This window comes from Ursus maritimus, unplaced genomic scaffold (genome assembly GCF_017311325.1).
Source record: "Ursus maritimus isolate PB19 unplaced genomic scaffold, ASM1731132v1 scaffold_17, whole genome shotgun sequence".
NCBI classification, from domain to species: Eukaryota; Metazoa; Chordata; class Mammalia; order Carnivora; family Ursidae; genus Ursus; species Ursus maritimus.
In genome coordinates, this window is record NW_024424119.1 from 16,072,758 (window position 1) to 16,094,401 (window position 21,644).

The 21,644-nt window shown below is 35.6% G+C and overlaps 1 non-coding gene across 1 annotated transcript; it reads right to left on the minus strand.

The window, feature by feature from the left end:
* Positions 1–12,299: 12,299 nt before the first annotated feature.
* On the minus strand, positions 12,300–12,406 carry LOC121103188. Its single transcript, XR_005835343.1, has one exon. It is a non-coding gene; the product is annotated as a U6 spliceosomal RNA (small nuclear RNA).
* Positions 12,407–21,644: the final 9,238 nt, after the last annotated feature.

Sequence of the window (21,644 nt, forward strand, 5' to 3'; positions counted from 1 at the left end):
TTACTTACCACCTACGGTATAGTAGTAGGAGCAATGGGGTAGGTGTCTGGAAATATGGGATAAAGCCTGGCTTTGAAGTTTATTAGGTACATGATTTTGAACTTATTAATTTTTTAGTCTTCCATTGCTTCACCTGTAAAATGGGAATCATAGTAGTTAGGTGGTTTAAAGGAGCAAAAAAGAACAGAAGGCCATGTTTCATACTGAAGAGAGCTTATGAGTAAGGCACTGTGGTCATGTGTCCTGGGTCAGGCTCTTGTAAATTGGATGAATTTAGACAAGTGGGTAAAATCCATGATGTCAGTATTTGCATTTTTAATTTTATATTTTGTTTTCCTCATCCTCAGCACAGCACTTACTTAGTAAAGACACAAATGGTGTTTATTGAATTAAATTTGTCATATAAGGAGATTTTAGAAGATTATGTCTGTAGCCCCTTTTTGTTCATGTATTCTATAATTCTTGATAATGGATGTATAAGTGCTTTGAAGGCTAAAGGGTACATTTCTAAGGAATTATTTTTTAATTCTGGCTAGATTATCACTATGAAGCTACTGAAGCAGAAGAGACTTTTGTTGATATTAAAGCTAGATAACTGGTGTCAGGGTTAGATTTTTCAGTAGGGAGTCAAAAGTTAGGGTGAGGACTACAAAACTCTGTTGGACTAAATAATGATCATTTACATAGCAATATTAGACAGTCCACCCTCATGGAGTTTGTTTTAAAAGTACTTAACATCTCTTGATTTCAGCTCAGGTCATGATCTCAGGGGCTTGGGATAGAGCTCTGCATCAGGCTCTGTGCTGGGCAGGGAGCCTGCTTGAGATTCTCGCTCTCCCTCTGCCTCTGCCCCCCGCATCCTCCCCTGTTCGCATATGTGCTCTCTCTCTCTCTCTTAAAAACAAAAACAAAAACAATAACGAAGGTACTTGCTGAGTAATTCTAACATATACATAGCAGCCTTATTGGCCAATTATACATTGGTCCTTTCCTCATCCCCTTTTCTTTGCAATATTGGTAAGATGATACTTGGTTCTTATCTAGCAAGAAACACTCCTTTGTTGCTACTCTGTAGGAATGATTTGGCTAGAACTGGTATCTAATAGACAATTATTTATATGCCTCTGGATGTGCAGGCAGTGATGATCTTAAGGCATTTTGCGGTTATTTTTTTCTAGAACATTATGGTTTAGAACTGTTGTAAATAGATTAAGTTAATTTTCAGGTTTCTATGTTTCCTTAAAAGTCAGGCCACTAAATAGAATATTTTTTGACATGTACATTCTACAGTCACTTTGAATCTTACGTCTGCATCTTCAAATAATTCAAATAGCATAATAACCATGCTGGTGAACTTGAACAATTTTTAAAGCTTTTCTTCCCTTAATGGAGGACATTACCTGCTTTCTTTTTGACTGTGAAAGATTCAGGTCAACAAAGAGATAACAGGATGCATATCATTTCAGATTTCCTTCATTGTCACCTGTTGCTGGAGGCATTTTCAGATGTGAAAAAAGAAAATGCTTCTTTTCATTACCTTTTCCCTTCCTTTAAAATAAAGTACCTGTCTTGTGTGTGTTTGTGGCAAAATATCATTCATGGTGTGTGTGTGTGTGTGTGTGTGTGTGTGTGTGTGTGTGTGTGTGAGAGAGAGCGTGCATGGGGACGCGTGTGAGGCACAAAGGAGAGAGAAAACTTAAAGGTAGGTATATCTCTTTTATTTTCCTTAGGCAAAACTGTTTTCCTACTTGGTCTTAGATCTGCTCAGTGTTAATGACAAGTTCCAAATCATGACTTGTGGAACAATACGTTTTCAGGCAGAATCTATGCCATAACTTCCTGTTAGGATGTTCCGATTTTATGGATTCACATCTCCTTTCTTTCTAGCCGCAGGAGTTTCTGGATTTGTCGACTTGTGGACATGTGAGAACTATGTTTTATTCAAAACTATAGGTGCTTTTATCCATGTGTTAAATTCCAATTTCTCTATATAACTGCACAATAAATATACAGAATTTGTTGTGTAGAAAGCAGCAGCGTTTTTTCTTTTTAAGATTGGGCTTTGGGCTTCAAATATTGGTAGAATATTAGGGTTACGACACCTCCCAAGGTAATTTCTTTAACACTTCTATTTTACAGATGAGAGAATTGTAAATAGGAGCAAGCACATGATTATGTCAAAGATCTCACTGCTTCCGTAGCGACAAGGACCCTATGAAATACTAGATCTCACATTTCATAGTCCGTTCTGTTTTCTGATGTATCAAATGCAAGCACATGGGATTTCCATACACATCTCCAGAAACAAGCCTCAGGTTCTACTTGCACAGCCCCCGCCCCCAGCTCCCATGGAAATAGGATTGTAGCGTGAAGCTTCCCTGAGTTTTGTAGTTTAAAAAAATCTCTGTTCTCACTCCATGATGCAGTGGAAAGAGCACTTATTTGGAGTCATTTATTTAGTCATTTTTATTGAATGCCCTCTCTGTGTCAAGCATGAGACCAGCAGGACCTGGGAATTCAAAAGTGAAGGACAGATACGATCCTGGTGTTTATAGTCTGTTTGAACTTCTAGATTTGTCACTTACCAGTTGTCTATCTTAGGCAAATCCTATCACCTCTCTGAAACTTCACTTTCAGATCTTTAAAATAAGGGCTAATTCTATTTTTCAAAATTGTGATCATTAATTAAGATTTTTAAAAAAGGTAAATGTCTTGGCACATTTCTGACAAATAGTAGGCATTCACTCAACAAATGTTAATATCTTCCCTCCTATATCTAAGTGTTACTGTGAAAATCAAATACGATAATGAGCACAAAAATGCCTTATGAATTGGAAATGTAGTTATAGACAAAGTTAGAGTTTTAGGGAGTCAACACATACAACTACGTTCTTCACCTTGCAAGTTCAAGTCAAATGAGAAGAGGCAGACATCTCAAGATCAAAGCAGCAACCTAATTACAGATTAAAGCTGTACTGAAGATTGTAGTTTTGATGTGATTTCTAATGCTTTACTCTAGAATTAAATTTACCCACTCAGGCATACTCAGCCAAGGGTAGGTGCAAGTCTTACCCACTGAGACAGGTAACTTGCTGTAAAGCAGAGAGCAAAGAAAATAATGCAATCAAAAACTAATGCTGTACTATACAATGGCTAACTCAATATCATCATCACCATAATCATAATAATAAATGTCAAAAAAATAAAAAAAGAAAAGAATGCATCCTGTACGATGCCAAGAGAACCCTGGAGGGGAGCTGCACACGGACAGTTCTGTTTTCAGACACACCAGTCACCTAAGTCTCCACCTTATGTAGGAAAAAAATTGAAAGTGCTATTTTTTGGGGGAAGTCTTTCTGCATGCAAGGGAAACACGAGGACGGAAAATAATAAGTTTCTCCAACAGATACACACATTGCTATGAAGAAACTCAAATTCAGCCTCCCTCCTCCAACTTCCCATTCTTACTTAAGGTTTTGGAAATGGCTATCTCATATTTTAAATGCCATTGTATTTCCTTCACAGCGGTTTAAAACTCTTTTACCAGCTTATGATATGTTCAGTGAAAATTGCAGATTAGAAAATTCTGCTGTATTACAGTGTATAAAATATTCTGTATACACAATGTATATTGTATGCATGGTGTGTGTGTTGTGTGTGTATGTTTGTATATTAAAAGAATGGTTATTTATAGAGGACATGGAGAGTTAAATTCCATCAAAGTGCTTAATGTGACTTTTCAGGTGTGATTATGGATGATGAATATTTTGCTTTTTGTACTTTTGAGGATTTCTGAATGATGTGTTTTTAAAAAGTTGGCAGTCCCCTTCCCCCTCAAAAAACCAACAAAAGTAAAGCACAAAAACCAAACCCAGCCATATTGTTTTTCTTCTCCTCTCATTTTTGCACAGTTTTATAATTTTTCCTTTTCAGTTTTGTTTAATACAAGTGATCTAACAAACTCACTTTATACACTTAACAGTGATGAAAGAAAAATTCACCTGAAGACTAATCAAATATTATTAAATTGCAAATTGCAAAATTATAGGTGACATTGTCATTCCTAAATACCCACCTTTTAATTATTTGTGAATAATGATAAGTTCTGAAGGTAAGGTCAACATTTCTAATTCCTTTTCTTCTTTAGCATCTTTTCACATTTTCAAGAACTACCTGTATTTACAGTTCTGTGAAATATATGTTCATATTCTTTGCCTATATTTTCTATTGTTTTTTGACATTATTCTTGTCAAGATGCAGATGCTCTTTGTATACTAGAGAAATATTAGAAAAATGTTTGTATATTATAGAAATATTAGTCCTTTGTAATGTGAATTAAAATATCTTCTCACTTTGTTATTTTGCTGATAAGTTTTTGACATAACTTTTGGTGAGCTTTTTGTCATATAGATTTTATTCTTAAACTTAGGTCCAATTTGCCCATCTTTTTTTTTTTATAGCTTCTCTGTTTTGCCCTACTTAAAAAGGCTTCCACGTCTGGGTTATGAAGGTAGTTTTTTCCCATATTTTATTCTGAACTAACATGTGTTCATTTTTACATTTAAATACTGATATATTGCAATGTTTATTAGACTAAGATATGGAGTGTAGGTGCAATTATTTTTCCCCCAGATGGCTATCTAGATTTATGGTATCATTTATGGAATAATCAGTCATTGTCTTATCTTTGTTTTGTACTAAATTTTTGTATGCCTGTGTATTTATTTCCTGACTTCTATTTTGTTTTCAAGGTTCCATTTTTTTTAAAGTTATCATACTTTAAAAGTTATGTTGTTATATTTTGTATTTTAAAATACGGTCAGTTAAGTCCTATCTCTTTGTTCCAAGAATACAGCTTAGAAGTGAACTCAAGAGTTGATGTTTTGCTGGAAAAATCACACATAGATCTATCATCTTTAATTCCAACAACTTCAGCAGTTTCTTTGTTTTGGTCAATATTATAGCTTTTGCTATCTTGGAAATGTGCCACTTGAAATGACATTTAGTCAAGCACCTATGATGCCATTGATCTTTCAATTATTAGCAATCTGGAATGCAGCTGGTTTCACGTAGAAGGAAAAGTCAAGGATATGCAACTTCCTTACGTACAACTGGTTGTTATCACAGTGAAGCAGGGACAGAACAAGGGAATTTAGGAGGAATATGCATCCTTGTTCTTTGTCTTTCCCTGAGACACTTTTCAGAATCTATTTGAATTGAGAAATAATTGCCTTTTTCTCATTTAGAAAAGCCTAGTGGTGCCATTTGGAATAGGATGCCAAATTTGTGTGACTAGGTAATGTGACATGCTAGGTACTTGAAATAAATCATTCCACATAGTACAGGAGGTCAAAATGGTTAAATAACCATTTCCCTAAATGGGAACATTCCTGTTGTTCTAATTTGGTTAGCTTAAGTAGCACTAAGCTGTACACCTGAAACTAATGTAATGTGGTGTGTCAACTATCCTCAAATAATAATAAAGTAGTTACTAAACAGAAAAAAATAATGATATGGAAGATGATATCAGCTATTAACATTACATCATAATTGTGAAATGATAGTAGTGGTCTTCTGAGTGTTGGGATTATGGATTATCAATATTTTTAGCTCTCTATTTTTTGTGTGTTTTTTCTAAATTTTTTTACGATCAATGAAAAATGCAATACTTTTTGCTTTTTCGGGGAGGTTGAGAACATTTAAGTTCTATCTTAGCAAATTTCAATGATAGAATGCAGTGTTATTAACTATAGTCACCATGTTATATACTAGAGCCTCAGACCTCATTCATCTTACAACTGAAAGTTTGTACTCTTTAACTAGCCTCTCCCTATTTTCCCCAGTTCCAGTTCCTGGGAACTACTTTTCTGTTCTCTATCTCCATGCTTACTGAAATGAATGCTGCAATGAACATGGGAGTAGAAATATCTTTTCGAGATAATGGTTTTGTTTCCTTTGCATATATACCCAAAATGGGATTGCTAGATCATATGGTAGTTCTATTTTTAATTTTTAAGGAACCTCCATGGTGTTTTCCACAGTGGCTGTACCAGTTTACATTCTTACCAAGAGTGCACTAGGTCGGGTTCCCTTTTCTCCACATCGTCACCAGCATTTATCTCTTGCCTTTTTAATGATGGCCATTCTCGCAGGTGTCAGGTGTTTTGATTGCATTTCTCTGATGATTAGGGATGTGCATATTTTTATGTACCTGTTAGCCATTTGTATGTCTTCTTTGGGAAAAAAAATGTTTATTCAGGTCATTTGCCTGTTTTCTAATTGTATTATTTACTTTATTTTATTTTTTTGTGCTATTTGTTGGTATGAATGAGTTCCTTATATATTTTGGATGTTAACCTCTTATCAGATCTATTTTCTCCCATCCCAATGGGTTCCTTTTTCATTCTGTTGCTGGTTTCCTTTGCTGAGCAGAGCTTTTTAGTTTGATGTAGTCTTACTGGCTTATTTTTGCTTTTGTTGTCTTTGTTCTTTATATATCCAAAAATCATTGTTCAGACCAATGTCAAAGAGCTTTTTTCCTATATTGTCTTCTAGGAGTTTTACAGTTTCAGGTTTTACATTTAATCCTTTAATCCAGTTTGAGTTAATTTTTGTGGGTCGTGTAAGTTAGGGGCTCAATTTTATTCTTTTGTGAATATCCAGTTTTCCCAATACCATTACATTAATTTATTTTTGAACATTAAAACAGTCTTGAATACCTGAAATAAATCCCACTTGGTCATGCTGTATAATTCTTTTCATACATTATTGAATTCAATTTGCTAATATTTTATTGAGGATTTTGCATATATGGTCTTGGTTCTTGGGAGTTATTGGTCTGTAGTTTATTTCTTTGTTGGTAATGGTTGTTTGCTGATTTTGGTTGTAGGGTAATGCTGTCCTCACAGAATAAATAAGAAAGCTGCTATTACTAAATTCTTAATATCCAGTCTTTGTTTCACTTCCTGTGCACACTGCTCCGTTTCTCCCTTATATTACCATGCTAGACACCACCCTGATTAGATTCATTCACTATCAAGATAATATATATTTTTTAAGATTTTATTTATTTATTTATTTGATAGAGAAAAAAAGAGAGAGCAAGCACAAGCAGGGACAGCAGCAGAGGGAGAGGAAGAAGCAGGCTCCCCACTGAGCAGGGAGCCCGATGTGGGACTCTATCCCAGGACTCTGGGATCATGACCTGAGCAGAAGCAGACACTTAACCAACTGAGCCACCCAGGTGCCCCAAGATAATATTTTTTAAAAAGTCTTTGCATTTAGCAAATTTTACTGAAGATTTGACACGCAAGAGGGGGATTTACACACAGTGCAGCACAGCATACAATTCAAATTTATATTAGACATCCATTCTCTTAAATACCCTCTGCTATCTGAAATAATGCGAACCTTCCCCCCCGCCCCCCAGTAATTGTTCCACATCATCTATCCCTGGACTTTAGTTGTACTGCAGGACCTTTCTTTTTTGTCTCTCCTTAGCTCCCTTTTCAAAAATCATCTGGTTTTATAATGTAAACAATTTAATTTTCTTCAGTAAGTTCTGGACCTATGTTTGTATATTATTTAGGGGAGGCTGATATTGCTTGCTTAATAAAACAAGCATTTAATATTTATGCCATCGTTTGCTGTGGGTCCACAGAGAGGCTCTGCCCCATGCAGTCCCTCAGGGCACCAGCCACTTTCCATGTAGTGGCTCTACCATCATGTTGGACAAATGATATAAAGAACTGGAAGGATGGCCCAAGAGATTTTAGGGTCAGGCCTGGAAGTATCACTTGTCACTCCCTGTATTCTACTGTTCAGAACTTACTCATTGACTACAAGAGAGGGTAAAAAATGCTGTCTGGCTGTGTGCTCCAGAGAAAATTAAATTTTCTTTTATGAGTATATAGGATTCTTTCTGTCAAACTTCAAAAAAATATTAGGTTGATCTGCTAAGTAGAAGCCCAGTCTGAGTCTCTACTCCTTTACTAACATTTTAGCAAAAAATTCCTTTCTTATCTGTGAGCTCAACATCTTAAGCAGGCCTTCTTGTTTGATTCGATAATTCCAAATCCCTTAGAAAGAAGAGGCGCTCATCAATTCTGTTTCTTTGTTTTATTGTTTGTTTATTTAAGTGTCTTAAACTGCCCTTTTTATTGCTTTTCTACTTAGCCTAGTTTATTCAGAATGCATATATACTTTGGTACCTTTAAATTTTTCACTAAGCCTACTCAAGGGATCTTTTCTTATAGATTGATGCTGTCTACTGGACTCTGAAATGATACCAGCTGCGTTGAGTTCTGATTTTAACTAATAGGCTCAATGTTAATGTCCCTCGAGCTTTTTGATTATAGCTGGAAATCTGTCCGTACATTTTGTGAAAGCCCACTTTTCCTTATTGTCCCCTAAGGATTCCTCAGTCACCTTTTTCAGTTTGTCAGCTGCTTTCTTTATTTTTATTTCTTATCTGTTTCCAAGTTATTCCCTTTAGCTATCTTGATTTCTTGTTCCTTTTTTTTTTTTTTTCAAACTTTGATTGCTCCCCATCTTCCCATAATCAACTGGGTGGTTGTTTATCACTACTTACACATTCAGTCCCCCAAAGTGAAAGGAGTTAATGAGTACTTCAATTACGTCTGCTTGCTCCCCATTCCCTGACCTTCCCATTAATTTTGGTCTCCCAGTGTGTTTTTTATATTATAGTTTCATTTTGTACAATTTTGTTTTTCAGAATTTTAATATGTGAATCAGTTTGACTTTGAATTCACTTTTTATGGGCTATTTTGTGACCATCTTTACCAAACATTTTTGGGATCAGCCAATGCTGTACAGATAAAGATTGTTGAAATTGAACTCAGGAAAGGATTTCTATGGACATGGTATGAGTTGAAGAGATTATAATCCCAACAATCTAGGAGAAGCAATACAACATTTTGTTCAAATTTAGATTTTTTAATATAAAATGTCTCTCAAATCAAGCTCTTGCAATGCATACATCAGTTTAGAGTCTGGCTACTAGCCTGCTGCTTTTGTTGGCGGGATTATCTCTTTTTTTAAACTAATGGGTTGAATGTAATGGGTGAGTTTAGTAGAGTTACCAATGCAAGAAAATTATTGAAACTAGGGTTTAAAAAATCTTTCTTGGGGGTGGTGATCATTTTATGAAGGGTACTTTCTTTGAAGGTTATGGACAGAGAACTGTTTCTTGCCCAGTGAGTATATGGAGTAGCTAACACTTTTATCTCATTGACAATAATAGGCATGGTTTATTGGCAAGCTTCCTCTTCCCCAGCATTCTAGAAGTCACCACTTACCACAGGGTTGAACTATGAGCACATTACCAGGGCCTGGCCAGTTAGTTGGGCCATTTCGATAGATTTAGAGATGGATGTGTGACCCAAACATGGCCAATAAGAGCTACACCAAAAATGTTTGCTGGAACTTTCAGGAAAAAGTACATCCTCTACGCTTTAGTTGCTAAATTTTAAGTTGGAACTCCTGGGAGCTCTTGTTGCCATCACATGGAGAGAACTCTGCCTAAGGACAAAACAGAATGAGGAAAGCAGAACCAAGAGCCAGAAAGAGAAAATTTACTGATGGCATTTTTGAAGCCCTAGGTCTTTCTAATGGAGTCTAAAGTTAATGCCTTTTAGACTTTTCAGTAATGTAAGACATTAAGGTGCCTTTTCATTTAAGCTAGTTTGGGTTGAGTTTTTCTCACTTACAACTAAAAGTGTACCAACTGAATCACTGATTAGCTAGAATTTTTTCTTTTAAATAATGTCTCCAAATTAGAATATTCATTTTAGTAGGGCAAAAAAGGCCCTTCTCTATGTTATTCAACATTCTATCTCTATCACATATTACAGTGACTGGCACAGAGATGTGCTTAATAAATATTTATGGAATGAATACATGATTAATTTAATTAGTTCAATTTAATTTAATATTTTAGTTCAAGTTGTTGGGCACTATTTTGTACAAGGCTTTTTCTTAGGAGCTGGTAAGATGATAAAAGGAATACAAGAGATAGAGTCCCTGTCTCAAGTTTATAATTTTGTGCAGGTAATGAGGTATAACAATAATTTAAGGCAGAATAAAAGAAGGGCTAAAGGGAATGAAAGTTGTACGTCAAAGACTAGCCAAGTCATCAAAGGGCTCTACAGTCAGATTGCCTGGATTTGAATCAATGCTGTGTACTCGTTAACTGAGTGATTTTGGGTACATTACTTAAACTCAGTTTTCTTATCTGTAAAATGGGGATAATATTTGTATGTTCTTTATAGATTTGTCATGAGGATAAATCAATACATTCTACTTTAAATGATTGAAATGTCTAAGATACATTGAGTATTCAGTAACTTTTAGTTATTTTTATTGCAGCAAGCAAAGATGGCTGCAACATGATTTAAATATTGAAAGAAGAGAGAATTGGAAATAATGTAACCCTTGGAAGCTGAATACTGATTATATCACAAGTCAATATCAGCTATTAACAAAGCCATTCATATATGTGAAATACAAAATGATCCGGCAAAATCTTACTTTAGTGTTCTATCAGTTAGATTTATGCAATGGTGTATCTATTTTAGAGGAGAGGAGTTAAGACATGAATCCTTGGTAAATGTAAGAAAGAAAGGACCTCTACATTTTATTTTTAAGATTTTAATAAGAAACAATTTAATATTTTAAACCCAAAGTTCTAGTGAAAATGTTGTGTTCTTTTGTTTTGTTTTGTTTGTTTGTTTTTAGAGGGAGAGAATTGGGGGAAGCACCCCAACAATGTTGTTGTTTTTTTCTAGATATTCTGCAAGAGGAAAGGGAATAAAAAAGGATTTTCAAAGATAAGTATGTTTAATGGGCTGTTATAAGGTAGATATGCATAAGATGAACTATTATATAAAGTTAGATAGAGATGGGCTTCTAGATTCATTGATATACAATGCATACACCTTATAAAATTTGATTAAAGTTTTCAAAGTTTCATTCAGAAATAAATATCCTTCTATGTTGTGAAATGATTTTTATAAATACTTTTATCGTTTTTTACTTTAATCTGCATTTCATAGTAATAAGTAGTAATTTCCTGAGGGTCTCTGGGTATAAAGGAAAATGGAGGCCCATTAATGGAAAAAAAAAAAAAGTAACTTGAAATATGCTTAATACTGCTGGTCTACATATTTCAGAAACATGGGGGTCATTTCCACTTAATTCAGGGGTCTTATGGAGAGAATGAAACAGCATGGTATGGTAAACAACAGGCGCTCTGAAAATCTTCATGAAAATAGTTTTAAATTGTGTAACCTTGGGCTATAATAGCCTTTCTGAGCCCCAAATTCCCCAGGAGTAGAAAGAAGATCACATTAACTTCATAGTGTTTTTGTGGGGCTTAGAGATAATATTTATAGGGTGACACTCATGGTTTTTGGCATGTGATAGGTGATTAATGTATGATAGCTATTCTTAGAAATTATATATTATCTCCAGTTATTAATAACAGAAATACATCAATGGGATTTTATATAATAATGGAGAATATAAACATATCAAAACAAAAATAAAAGAATGGATGACTGCTGGAAATTCCTAGGCAGAAAGATGTGAATAAGCAAAAGCATAGAGACAAGAGCTACACAACACATTGCGAGGTTTCAGTAGATGTTGATGCGTCTTAGCTGATGTCATTGTGATGAATAGGCATGTTCAGCATTGTGGCTTGACTTTTTCATTGTTCCAGCCTGCTCCAAAGGTAAAAGGATGGAGAGTTTCCAGACAAAGATTATGACAGTGAAATAGGTATCTTCCACTTTCTCTTCTCAGGCTGTATGCCTTTTTTATTTTGCCTATAGAATAAATAGAAGGCTGGTTTCTTCTAGGAACCTGAATTCCTGTCTTAGCATTCTCTGCCCCACTTCCTGCTCTTATTTCTAGAGCCTTTTCTGGCCTCCTCTGGCCTCCTCTCCTGACCTTCCACCTTGCTCAATTTCCCTCCAATGGGAAATTGTTTAATGAAACATTTGTTTAATGTTTCATTTGTTGGATGAAAAGTTCTCTCACCTTCTCAAAACTGTGTTCCTTAGGGGCAGTCTTAATCCATCTCACACCTTGGAAGGAACAAAGCCCTCCTCGAGAATTATAAAATATGGGATGTCAAAAGCAGGTACTTTCTGGCCTTAAGGACTCTTCATTGTCTTAAATTGAAACAGATAAAATCCCCAGATTTATATTTTAACATATATAATTTTATCCACTGGCCCTGGGTTATCCTTAAAAGTCATAATTTTCCTTCTTTTTCTTTTTTAATGGAACACTTAATGAATTTGTGTGTTATCTGTGTGTAGGGTCCATGCTAATCTTCTCTGTACCAGTCTAATTTTAGTATATATGCTGCTGAAGTGAGCCTCCTCTTTTCTTTTCCCTTCCCTTTCCTGTCCTTCCTTTTCTTTCTTTTTTTTTTTTTTACATTTTTTTTTTCTTTTCTTAGAAGGGAATCTCCCACTTATATATGGTCTATTTGCAATAGTTTAAAACTCCTTTTTACTTTAAGCAGATACACATTTTCCCCCCTTTGTTTTCTTCTTTGTTCCCTGGAAAATGTCTTGCAAAGCAAGTCCAGCGTATAAAAAAGAACAATCAAAGCCGCTCTTGTTGAGGGTACGTGGGTCCAGACCTCTGACTGGTCTTTCATCCCCATTATTTCTGTAGTCCCTATTCCAGTAGCTCCAAGGAGCCCCAGGCCCGGGGAAACACATTTGAAAACACTTGGGTTAGCGAAATGAGTTATTAACTGGAACTCTGAAGACTCAAGTTTTAGCTTTAGTTCTAACATTAAATTTGCATGTGTCACTGATAGGGTTAATTGTTTTATCTGTAAGACAAAGGTTCAGAACAGTGATTCTCAATTTTGGCTGTATTTAGACTCACCTGGGGAGCTTTTAAAAATCCTGATGCTTAGGCCTCACTCTCTACTCTATAGCCAAATTAGAATCTCTGGGGCGTGACCCGGGCAACAGGCATTTTTTAAAGCTCCCTCGGTGATTCCAATTTGCAACCAAGTTTCAAAACCTCCAAAGGATTTTTGAGCAATGATGTTTCACAAGTCTATGGGGCTGTGGAGCTTGTTTTGGTAGATGTAGTTAAAATGTGCAGTCTATTCATGGATAGATAGTGCTCAGTGAGGAGCTGGGATGAAGGTGGGCATAAAGATGGGAAAGTAGGAAAAAAGTTTTTTGATTATTTTAATAGCTCAGTGTGTTGGGCAAAATACTTAACTTTGTTATATCCCTGATGGGAGTGATTTTAACTTCCTGTAAAATGATGCTCTCCACTGAGAAATCATATTTAAATGCAACGTTATTATTTTTATACCAATACCAAACCATTTGCTAATATGATCAGTCAAGAATTACACCTAAGTATTTTATTCACAAAGGAAATAGAAAAGGCAGATTGACTACTGAAATGTAAAATATGGTTAATATTCCTCAGTTGGTGGTATAGATTAAAGATAGATTGAAGCAACATGTTGATAACAATGGAAATCTCTGATGCTGAGATGCTGTGTTAAAAGTGTGCCCAACAAAAAGGCAAAGAAAAAAAAACCCAGGATTTATCTATGAGCTTCTTTTAAGTTATGAAAAACTATTCTTTCAACTGAGTTTTGAAATTAGGAAAAAAAAATTCACAGTATTGGTAAGCCATTGATCCTAAAAAATATACAAATTGGATGACAATATCTAGGCTATAATCTCCGAAGTAAAATGACTTTATTATGATTGGATAAATTACAATGAATACCAAATAGTTTAAAAATGACAGCACAGTTAGAGCAAAATGATTGATATTACATATGTTAGATGTATAACTAAACAGAAATGCCTTTTCATTTTCTTATAACCAGAGCCATTTACATATTATGTCTCACATTTGTGCTGCTAATAGGTGTTCAAGAATCGTGTGCTTTGATCTCCCCTTTTAACAGAGTAGCTCTTTTCTGGAAGTTGGTGACCTTTAAATAAAAGAAAAAGTGCGGTTATCACTTATAGCAGGGTGATATATTAATAATTTTATACCTTGTTCTTAGGCTTTTTGCTGGAATAGATTTATCAACAACAGAATAAAAAAAAATAATTTTACACATTTTCTGGCTGAAAGTTCAGCCAGCGCTTAGTGTATTTGTGTTCTAGCTCTCCTTACCCTAGGGAAAAGTTTACATAGCTTTCTTTTTATGTGGAAGTGTCCCCAAAGGTTGGACAATAAGCCCCAACATTGACTTGACGGATGAGGAGAAAGTCCATGGAGACAATTTGACAACATGGCACAGAGCCAGTAGCAGCCTTGGCCACCTCTGAATGAGCTCTGTTAACAAGGACAGTGACTACTTTTAGCAGTGGCCATGAATGACCCCTGATTGAGAATTTGCTCTATTTTTCTTGGACTTTGAAGTTCTGATGTCTTGATACAATATAAAATGAATGAATGAGTGAGAAGAATGGGGTTGAGGGGACTGGAGGAAGGAGGAGGGAGGAGAAAAGGAGAAAAGGCACGCAGGGGAGTGGAATGCAGTGAAACACAAAAAATTATTGATGTTGGTCTTTTCACCAAATTTGGTCAGTGGAGATTGGGAGCTAAATATAATTTGATTTAGATAAGTTAAAAGCATGTAACATTTCCCATACTTTATGTGTTACATAGCACAATTCTTAATTGTCACATGCCTTTGCAAATGTAAATTGGTACAAATAAAGCTCTAATTTTGAGTGAGTTATCTTTTTTTGGAGAATAAATCTTAAAGAACCTCCATGAAGTATTCTTAGTTTGCCCAGTTCCACGGTGATCCCTTTCAACTCTGAACTTACTTATTGTCAATACCATCCATTTCATGACTTATTCATACACTGTTTTGTGGGTTTTTTGTTTGTTTGTCTCATCATTTAACCCACATTTAATTAACATATGTGGATTTTAAGCTTCTACTGTGATAGCAACTGCCTAAAAAAAAAGTTGAACAAGTGAAAATGAGAGCATTGCTTTAGATTGTGTTGTCTAAGAGCAGGAACTAACAATACCATTTATCAATGTGTTTTCCACAATCAGTACAGTACAGACACATGGAAAGTACTTAGGACTTATTTGTTGAATGGCTTCATCAATAGATGATAGACTAATACAGAATGAAGACACAGATGCACATATCCACTTGAAAAGTTGCTTCGTTCATATTTCAGGAAAGATGGGTCTGTTACACGTAGATATGAATTGCTAATCCAGCACAATATGTACTTTTTGCTACTATATTTAGACAACCAGTCTGAATAATGTCGATAATAAGGGAACTTTGCTCAGACCTCACAAATGATAAGGCCACTTCTTAATTTTTTAACCAAGTGCCATATTTTGTATTTGTTGATTATTTTCTTTTCTGCAAAAATGAAGATAGCAATTCCCCCACCAATACACTCCATTTTCTCTCAAGCTCCAGCTCTTAAGCTCTGTCCTTCCTCTCTAAGAGGTTATATCCTGAGTTGTCCCAAACCATCCTATCATTCCACCTCATTTTATCTCCTGAGGATCTGAGAAATGAAATCTAGAGGTTCTTTTGGTGGAAAAAAAATGTTAGAAACTTCCTGTATGGTATTTCTGTGACAGTTTAATTTTTTGGCAATCCTCCCATTGAGATATGGCGTCTCTGTCCACTCCCCTTGTACCTTGGTAGGCTAGTGACTGCTAAAACCGAGAAAATGTGGCAGAAGTGATACTCTATGGCTTGTGAGACCAGCCCATAAAAGGCCTTGGGTGTTCTGACTTACTTGTTGGAACAATGAGATAGCATGTAGGAAGCCTGACTATGCTGAGGGCCCAGGCTAGAGAGGCCATGCATACATGTGCTCAGCTAATCACTTCACCTGAGGCCAGCTTTGCAGCCATCCATTCCAAGGTGCTGCATGTGTGTGTGAAGACACCACCTTGAAAGTGGGTCTCTAGCCTCAGCTGTCCTAGCTCTAGCTATTTGAATCACTCACAGCTGAGGCCCAAAATATCAAAGAGCAGAAACAAGCTGTACTCTGAATTTTTGACTCATAGTCTCTGTGAGCATAATAAAAATGCTTGTTTTATGCTATCAAGTTTTGGGGTGATTTTTGCATGTGAGAATAGTAACTGGAACAATTTCAAGACCGGATTTTGTACACTGAAGGACAGATTTTAAAAAATTACAGTCAAACAATGATTGCATTTTTCCTTTTATAAGTAATATTTCTTTCTTGGGGCATCTGGGTAGCTCAGTCAGTTACGTATTAAGTGTCTGACTCTTGATTTCTGCTCAGGTCATGATCTCAGGGTTGTGAGATCAAGGCCCATGGTGGGCTTTGTGCTGGGTGTGGAGCCTGCTTAAGGTTCTCTCTCTTCCTCTCTCACTGCCCCTCCCCCTCCCTCTCTAAAAAAAGTTGTAACATACCATTTTAAATTTAATCTGGGAAACTTCAAATTTTCTTATATTTTCTACTATTTTAAAGTTTGAAAATGATAACCTAGGTCTGGTATTATTAACTAGCATATTTATTTATTTATTTGAGAGAGAGAGAGAGAGAGCACGAGAGCAAGCAGGGGCAAGGGCAGAGGGAGAGAAATCCTCAAGCAGACTGCCTGCTGAGCACAGAGCCTGATGTGGGACTGAATCCCAGGACCCTGAGATCATGACCTGAACTGAAATCAAGAGTCAGATGTTTAACCAACTGAGCCACCCAGGTGCCCCTGAAATAGGTGTATTTCATACTAAGGTAATTTAAATTTGTCTTTAGTTGTATTATTTAACTCTCTTGATATTTCAAGTAATAACAGAAGAGGGCGCAAGCATGAGTATAAAACAGTTGAGAGTTCCAGGACCAGGTAGAGCAGGAAATTGACAACTTTGGACAGTGAGGTACCAGCTTGGGATCCTGGTCTGGTTGGGGAGTGGGTAGAATCTGGTCAACCAAGTTTCCAGTTATTTCATTTTTGACAGTGAAATTGATATTACTGCTTAGGTGTGAGGGTTGAACTGTAGAATTCTCTGGATTGATTTGTCAAGTGGTATATACATTTTTAGAAAAGCAGCCCTTTAACAGCTACAAATCTTTAATAGAGTTGCTAGACCATCAACTGACATGTCAACACACCTTGAAAGAGGCTTCATCAAATGCAAAGGTAAAGTTCTGTCCGATGATATTAGCAGAGCAAAACAAACTCATAGGAAGAGGGAATATTTTTTCTAAATATCCTGGTGTTATAAAACAGAGTTCTTCAAAAGTCCTTGAGAAGGTGTTTCAAGTAGGACGTCTGGGTGAATATGTAAGAGATTGAAAAGGAGATAAAGTAAATGAAAGCACTTCTCACAAGATTTAAATAGGGAGTGGTACAAATTCACAGTGAAGTTTCAGTTAATAACGTGGAAAAAACTCCCAAACTCTACTTACTTTAGGCTGAATCAACAATGGATTCCATGGGATGAGAGCACAGATGAGAAAGATAATACTTCATGGACTTGGGGAAATAAAACCTATGTTATTAATACTAACTTAAATTGGGCCAGAAACTTCTTTTATTAGATAGTTTCTGACAAAAAGTGTTCTATGGTCAAAGAAGCTCAGGAAACTTAGGTCAAAAAATATTAGAGATTTTTTTATTCTAAGATTTCTGGGGCTTTAATATACTAATATGTATTAGGAATCATTCTGATGTGCATCTATTGTACAATGTTTCCAAAGTTCACTTGAATATAGAATTTCCTTTTAAGGGAGAACCTCTTTGGGACTTGGTTTCCCAGGGGGCACTTTGGGAAACACTGATTTAGCCCTTCTGTTTAACAAAACCTTGTTTGACCTTTATTATGAGACTAGCGATACATGGTCTCTAGGCACCTCGTGGTTCCCCCTTTCTGTTTTCGTATCTCTAATTATCACAACTAGCTTAACTGGTGCTTGTGCCTTTCCCTGGCTTAAATCACTGACTTAATTTTTTAATTTTTTTCAACTTTATGAGACCAGGATCATTGCCTTTTGTAGAGGAGAAAAATAGGATGAAGAAAGGTGAGCAGACTCTCTCAATGTCGTGTGATATATGTTACTGTGTTAGAATTTGAAATTTATACTTTTTCCCTCTCTGCTGAGTGTTGCCTTCTAGATTTCTTATTTTTAAATTTAATTTATTTTTAATTCCAGTGTAGTTAACATACAGTGTTATATTTGTTTCAGATGTGCAATATAGTGATTCAACAGTTCCATATATTACTTAGTGCTCATCAAGATAAGTGCACTCTTAATTCCTTTCACCTATTTCACCCATATCTCACCCATCTCCCCTCTGGTAAGCAACCATCTGTTTGTTCTCTATAATTAAGAGTCTATTTTGTGGTTTGTCTCTTTTTTAAATTTTTCCTTTGCTCCTTTGTTTTGTTAAATTCCACCAGAGTGAAGTCATATGATATTTGTCTGACTGACTTCACTTAGCATAATACCCTCTAATTCCATCCATGTCATTGTGAATGGCAAGATTTCATTATTTTTTATGGCTGAATAATATTCCATTGTGTATATATATGCCACGTCTTCTTTATCCATTTATCTATTGATGGATACTTGGTTTTCTTCCATAGTTTGGCTATTGTAAATAATGCTGCAATAAACATAGGGGTGCCTGTATCCCTTTGAATTAGTGTTTTCGTATTCTTTGGGTAAATACCCAGTAGTGTGATTACTGACTGGATTATATGGTAATTACATTTTTAATTTTTTGAGGGACCTCTACACTGTCTTCTGCAGTGGGTGCATAGGAACCCTCATGCACTTTTGGTGGGAACGCAGACTGGTGCAGCCACTGTTACCTTCCAGATTTAAAAAAAAAAAAAAGACAAAATTGTGTTTGGTTAATAAGTGAGTTCTGGCTTGGTTCTCTCAATGGGACTGTGGTTCGACATGAATTTTGAGAAAAAGGTCTGAAGTTTTTGATGAAAGTCTGTATATATCTAGAATATGGTCTACTTATTGGATACTGGAGATCATGCTAGCAAATAATAACAGAGAAAGAAAGGAAAACCTGTTTCCAATTTTGACTATAAAAAAGAAGACTTTTAAAATGTAGGAGTAGACTTTGCAAATTGAATAATCATGAAAAGGTGAATCCTAAAAATGAATACATTTTGAAGGATTTTAAAGATACTTGGTTTCAGATGCAGAATTATTCAAAAGATGATTAGAAATGAGCATGTGGACCTTGGGAGGAAGGACTGGCTGTAGATAGGCTAGTCATCTTCATAAAGGGGAAATTTGAAGATGAGGGAGCTATTGTTGTATTAATGGTTCTCAAGTAATGGTTCTCTCTCTCTCTCATGTTTCTCTATATTTTTCCACACTTTTATTGCTTTCTTTTTCTCTTGTATAAATTCATATTTGTGATTCAGATATCCAATTGTGGGACACAAATGGGATTATCTGGTTCTGTGGTCCATTTGTAGAGAGCTAGTGATTCTCTGGCAGAAACCTTCTTTGCTCTAGGTCTGATTTGACTGTGATCGTGGTAGTGGAGGTCTGTTTGTTTGCTTATTTTTCCAAAATCAAGCGTCATTATTTTATTCACATGCTTTCCTCCATTTAATGTTTTGAATTCCCTTAAATAGTTCTTTGCGTGTAGACAGGGCCTGTTAAGGTATGGAAGTAGATTGATCTGTCTGAAAACTGGCCGGTTTCCACAACAAATATACACCACATATCCCTAATTTGTGGAAATTATATGGTAAGAGCTAATGGCAGATGTCCTGATAACAAAGTTTTAAGGAGGACACCTAAGGGGAAGAAGAGAAACTTGAATTTTCTAAAATCAATCTTTGTGAAGAAAGAATGCAATAGCTTTTAGGAGCATCTCCTCCTGGGTTTGGTTATTTACTTTTACTTTTTTTTTTTTTTAAGATTTTATTTATTTATTTGAAAGAGATAGAGACAGTCGCGAGAGAGGGAACACAAGCAGGGGGAGTGGGAGAGGAAGAAGCAGGCTCATAGCGGAGGAGCCTGATGTGGGGCTCGATCCCATAACGCGGGGATCACGCCCTGAGCTGAAGGCAGACGCTTAACCGCTGTGCCACCCAGGCGCCCCGGTTATTTACTTTTTTGTTCATGCTCTAGTGGAGTGAGCTCTTCACCATGGAAAACTCAGGCAATATATTATCTTCAAAACAAGCAAACCAAAGGTTAGCTCATCACTTCTTGCTCTTTCATGTTTAGGAGGATATTTTCCCTCGTGCAATTCCCTGGCAGTTATGTAGATTTTCTGTGAGTGAATAAAATATCTCGTATGAGATATTAACGTTTCTCTGGGAATAGGTGAGCATTAACTTAGATGAATGTGAATATTGTTAGAAACAAAAGTGAACCTTCCCTCCCTAGTGTAAAACTGTGCAAACTTAAAGAGAAAAATTCCAGTTTCTCAGAAATTAGATTGCTAGGTGGATTTTCTTCTTAGCACCTCTTGTTGTTGTTGTTGTTTTCTTATTTACTTTCTGGCTTATGGGTTTACTCCCATCCTGTCTGCATGTATACAGGGAGGTAAGATACACGTTTACTGTTGCATTCTCAGTGTCTAAAATAGTATGAGGCACATAGTAGGATTTCAGTAAATACTTGCTAAATGAATGAGTGGATTAATAAATAAACATGTATCTTCATTTTAAGGAGAAGAAATGGAGTCAGCTGAAGTTAAGTGATTTATCGAAGGTCATACAGCAAGCTCAAACCAAGACTTGAAACTGAGTCCCATCTCCACATTCTCAAACCAGTACAGTATGTTGGGTGTTTTCCATTTTATCTATTATAACTGTGTGTGTTTACACAAAAAAACATTTAGGAATTCAGACTGGTTATATGCCAGACCTGAGATAAGTTGTGTCCAATGATGACTCCTTTAAGAACCTATTAATATTGCAATTTTTTTGTAATGTGACAGTGCAATTTACGAGTTGTCTGAGTTTTCCCCTCACACTTTGGTATATTGAGTAAACCTTATAAATATGAAACTTGTATTCATCTTCCATTACATGGAATTCTAGATACATTCTTCCATTAGATGATCTAATAACAGGATTATAATACTGATTCAAGAAATAAATTTATGTTATTATTCCTGAATTATTTATGGTTCTGAATCTATAACATAAATTTTATTTGTGTTAATATTTTTCTTATAGTTTTGATTTACTTTAAATGGATTAATTTTACATTTTCCTTTTATACTTTAGTACCAAAACATAGTTCATTTCAGTGGATTAGTTTACCTCTTTACATTACTTCTATCCTTTCTCTCTTCTTTTCTTTTTGCCTTCCTGCCTTCCTGCCTGCCTGCCTTCCTCCCTTCCTTTCCTTTTTCCATGACTCAGCAGTTCTCTGCTTGTTGGAGGGTTGGCAATGCCCTATCCTTGACCCATGATGGTTATATAGGAGTTAGTAATTATACTAATAATCATAAACTGTATAATGACTGTTTTATGCACTGTTCTGCATGTATGTTTCATAAAAAATAAAAAATTAAAAGCAAAGTCATATTTCATATGCTTTTAGTCTACAGTAGATTTCAATTTGTTAATGAAAACATTTGTAGACATTATCATTTGTAATTCT